Genomic DNA, 12,089 nt, shown 5'->3' with positions numbered 1-12,089 from the left:
TCAAAAAAGGACTGTCAAGCAGGATTAAAGATGCCCTTGCCGCACGAGATCCTCCATCTTCTTTGACTGAATGTATCCACTTGGCCACACACATTGATGTGCGTTTTGCCGAAAGATAGGAGGAATTGCGCTTTGAGAGGGAATCTGCCTGCCTGACACCTGTATTCCAACATCAACCTGTTCTATCTCTTGCGCCTCTTGCCGAAGAGGTTATACAAGGAGATCGTTCTCGTCTTACGCAACAGGAGAGGTCACGACGAAGCAATGAGAATTTGTGTTTGTACTGTGCTAGCCGGAGCACTTTCTCAAGGACTGTACAGTTTGCCCACACCTAGGGTACGTGGGAGAGGCGTCCCTGGGTGTGAATACTACCTCTCCACGCTTAACTATTCCTGTACAAGTCTTCGCTTCAGCCAAGTCTTCCTTCAGTGCTACAGCATTTTTGGATTCCGGATGAGCAGGTGACTATTCATGTGGCTTTAGACCACAAGTATCATCTTACCCTTACGTGGCTTGCCAAGCCCTTGTTCATCTCCTCTGTTAATGGACAAAATCTGGACCGTAAGGCTCACTTCCGTACTTAATCTCTCATCATGCAAGTGAGAGTATCGCATAAAGAAAAGATTGAATTCTATGTTCTGCCACACTGTACTTCTGAGATTCTTCTTGGTCTTCCTTGACTGCAAAGCCATTCCCCGCAATTGGATTGGAGAACTGGAGAAATAACTCGCCGGGGACAATCCTGTAAATTTTTTTGTCTCCAACCTGTTCTGGGTAAAGTTGTTTCTCGTCTTTCACCTTTACCTGGCCTGCCCCCACCTTACCAAGATTTCTCAGACATCTTCTGCAAGAAACAGGCTGAATCTCTGCCCCCACATTGTCCTTATGACTGCCCTATTGATCTTCTGCTTGGTACCACTCCTCCTTGTGGTAGGATATACCCTCTTTTAGAGACCAAAGCCATGGCTGAGTATAACCAGGAGAATCTCCAAAAGGGTTTTTTCCGTAAGTCCTCTTCTCCTGCTGGAGCAGGTTTCTTCTTTCTAGGGAAGAAGGATGGCTCACTCCGTCCATGCATTGACTACAGGGGACTTAACAAAATCACGGTCAAGAACCGTTACCCTCTACCTCTTATCTCAGAACTTCTCCAAGTTGGACTTACGCGGTGCGCATAACCTCATTCGTGTCCGCAAGCGAGATGAATGGATAACGGGCTTCAATACTCGTGACGGACATTTTGAGTATCTTGTAATCCCTTTTGGTCTCTGCAATGCTCCAGCTGTTTTCCAGGAGTTCGTTAATGATATCTTCCGTGATCGTCTCTACACCTGTGTTGTCGTATACCTAGATGACATCTTGATCTTCTCATGTTCGTCTGGTTCTTCAGCGACTACAGAAGAATCATCTCTATGCCAAACTGGAGAAGTGCCTGTTCGAGAAATCTAGTCTTCCATTTCTAGGCTACATTGTCTCTAATCAGAGACCCAGATAAGTTGGATCCAGATAAGTTGTTTGCAGTATTGGATTGGCCTCGTCCCTCGGGCGTATGTGCGATTCAACGCTTTATGGGATTCGCTAACTATTATCGTTAGTTTATCCCACATTTTTCATCCTTGGTTGCTCCTATTGTGGCTCTCACTAAAAAGGCATCTAATCGTAACTCTTGGCCTCGAGAGGTTGAAGAGGCCTTCTCCCGTTTAAAGTCTGCATTTGCCTCTACTACCGTGCTTACAACACCTGATCCAGAGAGGCCCTTTGCTTTTGGAGGTTGATGCCTCATCTATTGAAGCGGGTCCCGTTCTCACTCAGAAAAACGCCAAGGACAAGAGTGTAACTTGTGGGTTCTTCTCCAAGACTTTCTCATCTGCTGAGAGGAATTACTCCATTGGAGATCGTGAACTCCTTGCTATCAAGCTAACTTTGAAGGAATGGCGACATTTATTGGAAGGTTCTTCTCATCCGGTCAGCATCTACTCCGATCATAAGAATCTTCTATACCTTCAGTCTGCTCAGCGTTTGAACCCCCGCCAGGAAAGATGGTCACTGTTCTCTTCCAGGTTCAACTTCTTCATTCACTTCTATCCAGCAGACAAGAACATCAGGGCTGAGGCTCTCTCTAGGTCCTCTGACGTCATTGGTTCAGACTCCACGCCTAGGCATATTATTCCTCCTGACCGTTTGATTCCTGCTACTTCTGTCGAGATTCAGCAAGTTCCTCCGGGAACCAGATTGAGACGCAAGGTACTGAAATGGGGTGATTCTTCCTTGACAGCAGGACATCCTGGAATATGCAAGACCATACTTCTTATTTCCCGGCACTACTGGTGGCCCCATCTTGAACGTGATGTTTCTGATTTTGTTCGGTCCTGTGTAACTTGTGCCTGTGACAAAACTCCTCGGCAAAGACCTGCAGGCATTTACCCATTCCAGAGACTCCCTGGTCCCATATCGCCATAGATTTCATCACCGATTTGCCACCTTCTCATAATAATTTGTCATCTGGGTCGTGGGAGATCGGTTTTCCAAGATGGCCCATTTCATTCCTCTACCAGGTCTTCCTTCTGCTCCGTAGCTGGCAAAGTACTTCTTGTTGCATGTGTTTCGTTTACATGGTCTTCCACAGCATATCGTTTCGGATCGAGGGGTGCAAATTGTCTCTAAGTTCTGGCGAGCCCTTTTGTAACCGTCTGAACATCAATCTGGACTTCTCCTCGGCCTACCACCCTCAGTCCAACGGTCAGATGGAGAGGGTTAATCAAATCCTTGAGACTTATCTTCGGCATTTTGTTTCAGCTCGCCAAGATGATTTGGTCGACCTTCTCCCCTGGGCTGAATTCTCATATAATCTTAAGGATTCCGAGTCCACGAGGTCGTCTCCCTTTTTTGTTGTGTACGGACTCCATCGGTCCTCCTCTTCCTCTCCCAGTCTCCACCGGTGTGCCTGCTGTTGATGAGCTGGTCCGTGACTTCTCCACCATCTGGCAACAGACCCGACAGTCATTGTCCCAAGCTTCTTCACGCATGAAGGCGCAAGCGGATAAAAGTAGAAGACCTCCTCCGTCCTTCTCTCCTGGTGACATGGTGTGGCTTTCATCCAAATACATCCGCTTCAAGATCCCCTGTTACAAGCTCTGTCCCCGCTACCTTGGTCCCTTCCAGATTCTACAAAAGATCAATCCAGTCTCCTACAAACTCTGTCTACCTGCTACGTTATGTATTCCCAATTCCTTCCACATCTATCTCCTCAAGCCTCTTGTCATAAACCGGTTCTCTCAGAAGAATCCTGTCCCAACACCTGTCTCTGGCTCATCTGACGTCTACAAAGTTAAACAGATTCTTGCTGCAAAAACTGTGAGAGGTAAAAAAAATTTTTGGTCGACTGGAAGGGTTACAGTCCTGAGGAGAGATCTTGGGAACCTGAGGAGAATATCCTGGACCGTGACCTTCTCAGGAATTTTCTCTCTCTTAAAAGGAGGGGGAGACTAGAGGGGGGGGGGGGGTACTGTTACACTATGCGCTCCGGCCTCACACGTTGGCCATGAGTGCATGGTCCCCTTACCTCCTGCTGCCGACGGGGCTGGGTCCGTCACTCTCCGAGCGTTTCTCCTGCCTCTGCCTCTACCTCTCTGCTCCGGGGGCGCGTGTCCCCGTCCCTTAGGGCGTGCGTGCACCGGAGCTTTAAGATTTAAAGAGCCAGTAGGCTGATTAGTGTAACTACCTGTGTCTTGTTAATAAATTCCTCCACCCTCCTCAGTTCTCTGCCGGATCTTTGTTGCCTTGTGCCCTTGAGAAAGCGTTCCTTTGTATTGCCTTGCCGTGTACCAGATCTCCTGCTCTTGTGACTTGACCTTGCTCCTCTGCTGCCTGCCTACTGAACTCCTGCTACGTCCTGACTACGCTACTGTGCCGCCTGCCCTGAACTACTGCTATCCAGACTACGAGTTTCCTCACCCCTCCTGTGCCTCGCATCTCCTCATCCACCTGTGTGGTCGAGCAGTGCCAGGGGTTACACCCTGGGTGTCGCCTGCAGCTGCAATCCCATCCTGCTTTGCGGCGGGCTCTGGTGAAGACCAGCAGCACCTCAGACTCTGCTCCCTGGTACAGTCCGAGTCATCTGCCACACAGGTCCAGCGTATCCACATACACCGGAGTCCTGTCTTCAGAAACGTGAGTGTTACAAAAGTACTGCAATGGAACACAATGTATAGACTTGTCAGCACTAGCATAGCACTTCAGGATCTAGTAATGGATTACTAAATAATGTCAATTTTGTTACAGATATTTTTAAGTAAAGCTACAGTAATTTGTATATCATCTATTGGCTCTAGCAATGTAACATATGTTATCACTTTGAAAACATATAAATTCACAAACTATTTCTTAACTTCACATTTTACACTTAACATTTTATGCCCATAATGAGGCACTGAACATGAGATAAAAGATATGAAATATATGTCCTGAAAAACATAAACTAGATGTGCTTATAACTGTCATACATTGTGACACGAACAAGCCTTTGATGAATGAATGACCAGCATACCTGTGGATTAGGATCTTAGGTCAGCATTCTGTTCACTGAAGGTGATAGAATGTTAGATTTCTTCTGGATGTCTGTAGGTTTTGGGTGGTAATATTTCATTGGCACGACTGCCTCAGCATGTGGTTGGCACAGACCAGTTGACACAGTTGTGGTTGGAATGGCTGCAAGAGAACTGCTATGTGAGTAATATTGCTAGGAGTACTACTATGTGGCTACTACTACAGCATAGGAACTTTAGGAGAATTACAGTGTGGTACAGCTGCTATTATTGTCTAGGAAGTGCTGTGTAGGCAGCAATGGATGCTAAATGCGACAGGGAGATTATGTGTTGTATGACATTGCTACTTGGCCTTATAGCCTATTCTAGACTTGTGTACGTCTACAATCTTCTCTCTGACATCCTTGGACCAGCTCTTTGGTCTTGGTCAAGGTAGAGTTTGGAATCTGATATACTGATTGCTTTTGTGGACAGGTATCTTTTATACAGGTAATAAACTGAGATTAGGAGCACTCCCGTTAACCCCTTAAGGACCAGGGGTTTTTCTGTTTTCTGTACTTTCATTTTTTTCCTCTTTACTTTAAAAAAATCATAACTCTTTCAATTTTGCACCTAAAAATCCATATGATGGCTTATGTTTTGTGCCACCAATTCTTTGTAATGACATAAAATGACACCTTATCTTTATTTTGTAGGTCCATACAATTAAAATGATACCCTACTTATATAGGTTTGATTTTGTCGTACTTTTGGAAAAAATCATAACTACATGCAGTAAAATTTATACGTTTAAAATTGTCATCTTCTGACCCGAATAACTTTAAATTTTTCTGCGTACGGGGCGGTATGAGGGATCATTTTTTGCACCATGATGTGAAGTTTTTAGTGGTACCATTTTTTGTATTGATCAGACTTTTTGATCGCTTTTTATTCATTTTTTCATGAAATAAAAAGTGACCAAACAATACGCTATTTTGGACTTTGGAATTTTTATGCGCGTACGCCATTGACCGTGTGATGTAATTAACTATATATTTTTATAATTCGAACATTTCTGCACGCGCTAATACTACATAATGTATGTTTAATTTTATTTACACTGTTTTTTTTATGGGAAAAGGGGGGTGGGAAAACTTTTATTAGGGAAGGGGTTAAATGATCTTTATTAACTTTTTTTTCCACCTTTTTTTTTGCAGTGTTATAGCTCCCATAGGGGGCTATAACACTGCACACACTGATCTTTTACATTGATCAATGGTTTCTCATAGGAAACAATTGATCGATGAGTCTGCCGCTTGACTGCCTATGCCTGGATCTCAGGCACTGAGCAGTCCTTCGGAGATCGGACACCAGGAAGCAGGTAAGGGGATCCTCCTCATGTCCATGCGATTTCACTCTGGCGGTCCCAAACAGCCCACTGAGCTAGCTGGGGGTAGTTTAGTTTCACTTTAGACGCAGGGATCATAGACGCAGGGTTAATAGCGAACGGCACCGCGATCAGTGCCACGCGCTATTAGCCATGGGTCCCGCCCGTTGTTAGAGGCCGGGCCAGACACGCTATGACGCTATGTTATAGAAAGGGAGCGGACTCAGGGCACACAGGTATGCCCTTGGTCCTTAACAGGTAATAGGGGTACTCCGCTGCTCTGTGTTTGGAACAAACTGTTCCAAACGCTGGAGCCGGGAGCTCGTGAAGTCATAGCCCCATCCTCTCATGATGTCACGCCCTGCCCCCTCAATGCAAGTCTATGGGAGGGGGTTTGCCGGCTCCAGCGTTCGGAACAGTTTGTTCCAAATGCTGAGCAGCGGAGTACCCCTTTAAAAAATTGCTCCTTATCTCAGCTCATTACCTGTATAAAAGACACCTGGGAGCCAGACATCTTGCAAATTAATGGGGGATCAAATACTTATATTTGAGTAGGATGCAATCAATTCATAACTTTTTACAAATGAGTGTCTGGATTTTTTTGTTGCTATTTTTGCTCTCACCTTTAAAATAAACCAACCAATAAACCAGACTGATCATTTATTTGTCATTAGACAAAAGAACAAATCAGCAGGGGACTAAATATTTTTTTTCTTCACCGTTAAAGAGCATTACTTTCTAGTGACTGGAGAGGTTCCCAGCTTAGAGACACCAATCAATGTAACCATCTGCCAAAACTTATCAATAATATAGTTTTTCTCCCTACAAAGTATCATTTAAATAAAATTATAGAAATTGAGAAAATTATATTTTTTGTATTCTTAATCACAGTGAAGAATATTTTTTTGCTAAATATGACATTTCAGTTTTCAGAAGGTAACGGTCGCCTTTGTGGATATTTTTAACCCAGGAAAGTACCTTGATCTTATTTTTAACACAATAATCCTAGGATGAGATTAGCACTAAACATTCTGGGAATTTACCACAAACCTTACCACAGCACTGCTTTATATCCCTGCTGGCATTTCCCTAAGGTACTGAGGGAAATACCCTTTGTGGTTGCTGACACTTCTGGCACGTTTTCGCATCTGCATCCAATAACATCCCACCATTTATTTGCACATTTCTATTCGTAGCTAAACCTATTTTCAAAGGAAACCCCTGCGTGCATCTTAGTGGCCCATCCATGTGTTGTAACCGCATGCAATGAAGACTATACCAATGTCTCCTCACTGTCTTCAATTTAGGATATAAATGAAGTTTAACCACATATAAATGCATTTTTGTTTGTCTTATTTTGAAAGATTAAGCCTCTTTGGGTGTCTTCAATGCTGATATTTTTAGCTCTGTCCTAAAAGAGGTCAATTCATGGCAGACCTTTCAGGCATATGTTTAAAACATGCCAATGTCTGAGCAGTGGGGTTCTGACTAACATGACTCCCACAGCGGAAAGAAGTGGCGGCAGCCCTAGGAAAGCTACCAACTAGTCTTGCAACCTGTCAACTCTACTCAGTTTTATCTAAAACAACAATACTATACAGTCTTACTAGGTTGAGAATAGAAAATGAATAAAGGAAAGGATATACAGTAGAATAAGTCAGATGTGGTCAAAAATTATTTATAATTTATTTATAGTAGGGATGCACCGATATATCGGCGGCCGATACATATCGGCCGAAAATAGCTATTTCGGCAAAATGCCGAAACAACAAAAAATGTGCCGATAATGACCCACCTCCCCTGCCCGCCCACAGCACAAGTTACAAACACTGCCAGTGGCAGAGGCACAGAGGGGGGTGCAGGGGGGGCCAGCCGCAACATCTGGGGGGGGGGGGGGGTTGCGCTCTCCGGGATAGGATTAGGAATACTTCTTTTTATGTGCCCGGGCCGGCTCCCGTGTGTGGCTGCAGACGGGGGCCGACCAGAGCATATAAAAACTAATACTGTATACTAAAAACCAGGGGCCTCCAGCTGTTGTGAAACTACAACTCCCAGCATGCCCGGACCGGCAAAGTCTGTCCGAGCATGCTGGGAGTTGTAGTTTCACAACTGCTGGAGGCCCCCTGGTTTTTAGTATACATTATTAGGTTTTATATGCTCTGGCCGGCCCCCGCCTGCAGCCACACATGGGAGCCGGCCCGGGCACATAAAAAGAAGTATTCCTAATCCTATCCCGGACATCCCTGTGTCCCGAAAAATCTTTTCGGGACATAAGGATGTCCGCCGGTCACTCACCATTCCCCGGCGTCCTCCCGCAATCCTCCTTCGGTCCTTCGCTTCTCCGTCTCTATGGTCGTACGCACGGGACATCACTGATGTCTCGTGCGTACAACCATAGAGACGCAGAAGGACCGCAGGATCGTCGCAGGAGAACGCACGCCGGCCGGGGCCTGGTAAGTGACCGCGTCATCTTCTTCAGTGTTCCGGTCACCGATCCTCCGGTCCCGGCACCTACTGCTATGGTCCATAGGCCATAGCATAGTTACATAGTTACATAGTTAGTACGGTCGAAAAAAGACATATGTCCATCAAGTTCAACCAGGGAATTAAGGGGTAGGGGTGTGGCGCGATATTGCGGAAGGGATGAGATTTTATATTTCTTCATAAGCATTAATCTTATTTTGTTCCAGGAATGTATCTAATCCTGTTTTAAAGCTGTTAATTGTTCCTGCTGTGACCAGTTCCTGAGGTAGACTGTTCCATAAGTTCACAGTTCTCATGGTAAAGAAGGCGTGTCGCCCCTTGAGACTAAACTTTTTCTTCTCCAGACGGAGGGAGTGCCCCCTCGTCCTTTGGGGGGGGTTTAACCTGGAACAGTTTTTCTCCATATTTTTTGTATGGGCCATTAATATACTTATATACGTTTATCATATCCCCCCTTAAACGTCTCTTCTCAAGACTAAACAATTGTAACTCCTTTAATCGCTCCTCATAGCTAAGATGTTCCATTCCCCATATTAGTTTAGTCGCGCGTCTCTGCACCCTTTCCAACTCCGCAGTGTCCCTTTTATGGACAGGTGCCCAAAACTGAACAGCATATTCCAGGTAAGGCCGTACCAATGATTTATAAAGGGGGAGTATTATGTCCCTGTCCCTTGAGTCCATGCCTCTTTTGATACATGACAATATCCTGCCGGCTTTGGAAGCAGCAGCCTGACATTGCATGCTATTTTGTAGTCTGTGATCTACAAGTACACCCAGATCCTTCTCTACCAGTGACTCTGCCAGTTTAATCCCCCCTAAGACATACGACGCATGCAGGTTATTAGTACCCAGATGCATAACTTTACATTTATCCACATTGAACCTCATTTGCCAAGTGGATGCCCAGACACTTAGTCTATCCAAGTCATCTTGTAACCTATGCACATCCTCTATAGACTGTACTGTGCTACAAAGCTTGGTGTCATCTGCAAAGATAGAAACAGAGCTGTTAATACCATCCTCTATATCATTAATAAATAAATTAAACAACAGCGGGCCCAGTACAGAACCTTGGGGTACACCACTAATAACCGGGGACCAATCAGAGTACGAATCATTGACCACCACTCTCTGGGTACGATCCATGAGCCAGTGTTTAATCCAGTTACAAACTAAAATTTCCAAACCCAAAGACCTTAACTTACCTGTCAGACGTCTATGAGGGACAGTATCAAATGCTTTAGCAAAATCCAGAAACACTATATCCACAGCCATTCCTCTGTCAAGGCTTCTACTCACCTCTTCATAAAAGCAAATTAGATTGGTTTGACAACTTCTATCCTTAGTAAACCCATGCTGGCTATCACTTATAATACAATTATCCCCTATGTATTCCTGTATGTAATCCCTTATAAGTCCTTCAAACAATTTACCCACAATGCACGTTAAACTTACCGGTCTATAGTTTCCTGGGGAAGACCTAGAGCCCTTTTTGAAGATTGGCACCACATTCGCCTTGCGCCAGTCCCTTGGCACAATACCAGACACCAGAGAATCTCTAAATATCATGAACAGGGGTACAGATATTACTGAACTTACCTCTCTAAGAACTCTTGGGTGTAGTCCATCCGGTCCTGGGGATTTGCTTACATTTATATCACTTAACTTACCTTGTACCATCTCTACATTAAGCCAGTTCAGTACATTACATGATGTGTTACCAGCACCGACCTGGCCAATGTCAGCTCCTTCTTACATAGTGTATACAGAACTAAAGAACCCATTCAGTAGCTCCGCCTTCTCTTGATCGCCTGTGACAACCTCCCCATTATCATTATTAAGGGGTCCTACATGCTCTGTCCTTGGTTTTTTTGCATTTATATGTCTAAAAAAATATTTAGGATTAGTTTTGCTTTCTTTGGCCACCTGTCTCTCATTTTGAATTTTTGCTGTTTTTATTACATTTTTACAGATTTTATTAAGCTCCTTGTACTGTTTAAATGTTATAGCTGACCCATCAGATTTGTATTTTTTGAAGGCTATTTTTTTGTTGTTTATTGCTCTTTTAACATCATGTGTCAGCCATGTAGGATTTAGTTTTAATAGCAGTAGATGTGACCCCGGCCGGAGGAGCGGTGACCGGAACACTGTGGGGGCAGCAGTACAGACATACAGCCTCCAGCCATACACTGTATAAGGCTGGAAGCTGTATGTCTGTGGGGTGGGGGAACTGCTGACCTAATGTGGGGGGGAGCTGCCTACAAATGTGGGGGGAGCTGCCTAATATTGGGGGGGGGGGAGCTGCCTAATATTGTTGGGGGGAGCTGCCTGATATTGTTGGGGGGGAGCTGCCTAATATTGTGGGGGGGGGAGAGCTGCCTAATATTGTTGGGGGGAGCTGCCTGATATTGTTGGGGGGAGCTGCCTAATATTGTGGGGGGGGGGGAGAGCTGCCTAATATTGTTGGGGGGAGCTGCCTGATATTGTTGGGGGGAGCTGCCTAATATTGTGGGGGGGGAGCTGCCTAATATTGTGGGGGGGGAGAGCTGCCTAATATTGTTGGGGGGAGCTGCCTGATATTGTGGGGGGGGAGCTGCCTAATATTGTTGGGGGGAGCTGCCTAATATTGTTGGGGGGAGCTGCCTGATATTGTGGGGGGGGGGGAGCTGCCTAATATTGTGGGGGGGGAGCTGCCTACAAATGTGGGGGGAGCTGCCTAATATTGTGGGGAACTGCCTACTATTGTGGGGAACCTGCCTACTATTGTGGGGGAACTGCTGACCTAATGTGGGGGGGGGGGGAGCTGCCTACAAATGTGGGGGGAGCTGCCTAATATTGTGTGGGAACTGCCTACTATTGTTGGGGGGAGCTGCCTACTATTGTGGGGGAAATGCTGACCTAATGTGGGGGAGCTGCCTACTATTGTGAGGAACCTGCCTACTATTGTGGGGGAACTGCTGACCTAATGTGGGGGGGAGCTGCCTAAAAATGTGGGGGGAGCTGCCTAATATTGTTGGGGGGAGCTGCCTAATATTGTTGGGGGGAGCTGCCTAATATTGTGTGGGAACTGCCTACTATTGTTGGGGGGAGCTGCCTACTATTGTGGGGAACCTGCCTACTATTGTGGGGGAAATGCTGACCTAATTTGGGAACCTGCCTACTATTGTGGGGGAGCTGCCTACTATTGTGGGGGAGCTGCCTACTATTGTGGGGGAACTCCCGACCTAATGTGGGGGAGCTGGCAATCTAATGTGGGGGAATCTAATCTAATCTAATGAGCGGAGCGCTGCATTTTACCAGAAGACGGGGAGAAGTCATTTTCGGTATCGGTTTCGGCCGGACATTTTTTTTTATTTCGGTTTCGTTTCGGTTCTGAAATTTCCATTTCGGTGCACCTCTAATTTATAGGGTAGTGTGTAACACAGTATTATCGGTTGCGATATTTCTTGATCCATGTTGAGCTCCCACAACCCTTTTTTCTCTACTCAGTTTTACCCAGGTTGCCCAATGCTCATTGACAATGTAGATAATACCATTATATGTATATTTGTAATACATGTTGGTATGTGTTTAATTTTGTGTGAAAAAATGTTGTCCCTGCAGCTATTGCCTGTGTGTCTCTATGAGGAGACCAAATAAAGGAAGTGAGGGCAGAACAAGCAGGGCTCTGTGCAGGCTCCTGGCTTGTCAATAATCCC

The sequence above is a fragment of the Hyla sarda genome, chromosome 8, assembly GCF_029499605.1.
Source record: "Hyla sarda isolate aHylSar1 chromosome 8, aHylSar1.hap1, whole genome shotgun sequence".
In the NCBI taxonomy this organism is placed as follows: Eukaryota; Metazoa; Chordata; class Amphibia; order Anura; family Hylidae; genus Hyla; species Hyla sarda.
This window is presented reverse-complemented; position numbering follows the sequence as displayed.